This window comes from Magnolia sinica, chromosome 12 (assembly GCF_029962835.1).
Source record: "Magnolia sinica isolate HGM2019 chromosome 12, MsV1, whole genome shotgun sequence".
In the NCBI taxonomy this organism is placed as follows: domain Eukaryota; kingdom Viridiplantae; phylum Streptophyta; class Magnoliopsida; order Magnoliales; family Magnoliaceae; genus Magnolia; species Magnolia sinica.
In genome coordinates this window covers 63,175,751-63,180,151 of record NC_080584.1, presented here as the reverse complement: position 1 = coordinate 63,180,151, position 4,401 = coordinate 63,175,751, and positions in this window count along the sequence as shown.

Here is a 4,401-nt window from a genome sequence, read left to right as displayed (position 1 = left end):
TATTTTTGATAAAATAATTTATATAAGGCCTTAACAGGAGACGTTCTCATAAAAAATTATGCAACCTTTCTTGAATGAGTACATCTTCAATAGATGAATGCATATTAGATCTACTTATTTTGTTGAATGTACTTCTGCTTAAATATTGTCACCTTGTTCGGAAATACTTGGTTCCATTGTTCTTCAAATACTGATGTAATGTTTGGGTTTGTTCTTCACTTTTAATGCGATGCTTGGGTATATTTTGGAGCCAACCTCTTTTTCCATGGGCAAATAGAAAGGGTGGTAAAACCCAAGATATGGGTGTCTTCTTTGTGCTTCTCCATGATACATATGAACAGAGAATAATGATCTAGTGGGCTAAGTGTTTGGAAACCTTCCCATGTATATAATTACATCTGGACTTGTTGACATTCACATCACCAATCTGAACTGTCTGTTAGGTCCAGTTCCCTCTTCTGCTATTGGGCAAAAATCACAGTAGTTAGTTGGTTCTAAACATCTGTGATTGTGCCTGTCATTCAAAACAATCGTCTACATCCATTTTTCATGCCACTAACTGAATGGTTTAGATAATCTAATCGGTATGATTATTTTCAAGACAGCCTTTGAAGAGTACACTGGACCTAATGGATGGTCTGGATAGGTGATGGAGATGACAGGGTTTATTTATTTATTTATTATTATTTTTTTAAAGATGGGGCACGCCCCTATAATTCTTATGGAGTGAACAGAGGATGTACATCCTGATTTTCGGATGGGCTCCACAAAAACTCCGGGCCTCATCTATCATATCTCCTAAATTGCATACACAAGATGGAAAAAGGAAAGGCTTGAACCTCCCTGAAGCACATCATGATCCAGCTGATCTCTCCTACCAGTAGAGGAAACCTATCCCTGCTCCTACTTAGGCCGATCTCTCCTACCAGCAACCTGAAGCTCATTAGAAGCTGAGACCCTGCCTGCAGAAACAAAAACAGGACCTTCCATCGAGACAACACAAATCCCTGCAGCTTAGATTCCACTCAGGAAGAGGATTGCCCCAGCACCTTAGGAACCAGACCCAAGCTCCGCAGAAAAAAAAAAAAAAACGGCAGCAAATGGCAAACATCCAGAATCATGCAAACCTCTTGCATCGAACACTTCGCCTGAGCTGCGCCTGGACCTCCAGCAGGAAGAACTTCCTGCAACCAGAGGAAGCTCCCAACTTAGCTTGAGGCTGGACACTGGCCTTACCACCCACTGCTACTAAATTCTGATTGTGACTAAGCATAAGAAGTTTGCGGTAGCAATCGAAAAGGCAGGGAGGCGCCTAGAGAGTCATCCCACTCCCTTTCTAGCCTTATTCCTCCTAATTTCCCCAAGGCCAGAGTTATCCATCACTAAGATTCCTCTGATGTATCTTGGAAGAAGATGTTTCGAGCGAGATATACTTTGTTCGGGATCCTGCTGCTAGCAAGTTTCGCAAGTCCATCTGCTACTGAGTTGCCTTAGTGAAGGGTATGAGAGAATCAAAGGTTAATGTTGTCTTTGATGTTAGATGACAGGGTTCAAATGAATCTATGTTCATGGAAATGGTCCCATCCACTTTGCCCATGGGATCATTATTCATGAAAAATATATTTCTTTGCTCAAATTAATTCAACTCGTGTGACAACTTGTGAAGTAGTTTGTTCATTATTGACCCTTGGTTAAGCTCAACATCACTATTGATACCAAGCTCTATTTTGGAACTAATTTTAAAATAAAGATTGAGATATTTTAGAACTTGAGTATTATGAGACGATTGATTCATGAAATTATATATTTGTGAAAGGGCATAAAAGGTATAAACAATGTTGTCAAATCACATATGCGATTGCATGCGATCCGCATATGCTGTTCGCATCTGCGATTGCATAATCACTTTTTCTTCTCTTTTATTATTATTTTTTCTTCAAAAAAAAACTAAAAAAAGAAAAATAAAAAATTTATAAAAAGTTAGGGAAGAAATTATCTAATTAGTAAAAGTGATTGGATAACATATTTTACTTATTTCGTTGTTGTTTGAATGTTTCATTAAATTATATATTTAATTACTTATATTATATTTACATGAATTTTAATAAGATAATCTACAATCTACATTAAGTGAGAATTAATTATTAAAAACTTTGAACAGAGGGAGAGAGAGGCTGAAATTAAAAAAGAAAAGAAAAGAAAAGTCCCACTGATAATATTTCTGATTGCAGGGCAATATGTGATCGCATATGCATACTCACATATGTGATCGCATGACAAAGTATGCTATGGTATACTTGCCAGCATGGCATATGCAATCTTTTCACATATATGAGCATATCCGATCGCATATGCATATGTGCAATTGCAATTGACAATATTGGGTATAAACACAAGCTCATGAATTACTTAATGCATATCTAGTTTAACCTTGAAAGATGTAAATGAAATGTCACTATGCCATTACACATTGAGCAATGAAGTGTTGTTAAATACATAATGTAGTTAGACATCAAGAAATGTATGTTAGGTCTTCCGCTATTACTGTTGCACGTACTTTGTTCTTTGATATCGATGCCTTGTTTTGGATAATTTGATGAACAATGTACTAAATTATTTTACCTTACAAAATGGTTATTATAAGCGTTTTATGTTGAAGGAATAAGAAAGTTTGGATAACTCATGTTGTATTGGGACAATTCTGTGTTGCTGCAATATGGGGATTTTAATCAAGTCAGTACTCCATTACTGGTTGATTTCAAGCTATTTTAGATTAGTGTCCTAGCACAAAAGCAGAAAAGGCAGATGTATCCCAAGTACTATAATCATTGGTGATAGAAAGTCTTATATTTACCCTGGCATGCACTAAATTAGAAATTGCACAAGTAATAGAAGCAGACAATATATACATGACAAACTCAGGTAGAGATCACTGAATTGTGGTGAAGTTGATCGATCGTCACTCAAAGAGTACTTCTAAGATAGTTATTTGTTATGGTGGTCAAAATTTAGAGTTCTTTGAGTTTATGGATTCAGATTATGTAAAAAATTGTGATGAAAGAAGCTATATCACTGGTTACATTCTCTTTAGCTAGTAGTGCAAGTAGTTAGATGTGGATATTGCAGTTAGTGGTGACTTTATTTACTTTGAAAGTAGAGTACATGTTAGTTATATGAGCATGCGGGGAAGATATTTGGTGGAAATGATTGCAAGAATAATTAAAATTCAAGAAGAAAGTTGCAAAGATTAATTGTGACAATCAGAGCATGTTATACTTAGAGAAAAACAAATCTAATATTTCATTCCTGAACCAAGCACATTGATGTGCAACATCACTTTGTTCATGACATTGTGGAAGATGTGTATAGTTCATTATAGGAGATCCACAACAATGATCATGTAGAAGATATGTTGTTGAAGCCCATTTCAAGAGATCAGTTTATTAGTGTAAGACTTTTCTTGAACTTATTATTTTCTAGTGATTGGTAACATTTGTGCAACTTTTATTGGAAATGTTTTTCATACTATTAGGGAAACTAGAATTCAAGTGAAAAAAAAATGTTGAAGTAATATGGTCGGTTAATGCATGAAACGCTTTTGTGTAAGGGCATACATGCAGTCATTTCTTAATAGAAACCATCTATTCTCTCTTTTTGTTTCAAACGTGCCAACATGCAAACGTTAAAATGGGGTTAGGGATGCACTTGAGAGATGCACGCTCAGTGGATTCCGCACGAGTGGACGTATGGATGGGGGCAAGAGGAGGAGAGTAGCAATCTCTCTTCTTGATCTCATTTTTTTTCCATTTCTATCTTTAAGCGGTGACGTCCTATGAGGCATAGGTGTCTAAAGCTCTCTCGTTCTCTATATACTCTCCCTCTGGGATAAGAACTTATTTATAAGGAGTTAGGGTTTTAGGAAGACTTACTAGTGTGGTACTTTACCACCATATAGGCTTGGGTATAATACCCCACTACATCTAAGTCTGGAATCCTGTTAACCTTGCACCCAAATTGACTTTATCCCTTTACTCAACATAGTTATTCATCATCGATCTAATTCTCATGCAAATCAAGTGATATATTACAAGATCCTAATTGTCGAAATTATCAAGTGTGATGAAGATATTCAATGATTAAAATAAGATGTCAATGGTTAAAAGCATTTGTAAAATAAGTTAAAGCTTTTGAGGTATCGATATTAATAAAAACCACTTGATGATTCAATCCATCGAATCTCAGCTAGTAGATCTCTTGTATGATTGATTATATGCACCTCAATTGCATCCTAAGGCATGAACCTAACAACACTTTCATATGAGTTATTGCAATTGACTTGGTGAGGCATGTTCAAACATATTATATCATCAACTTGAATGCTTATTACATTCTCAAGTTTAA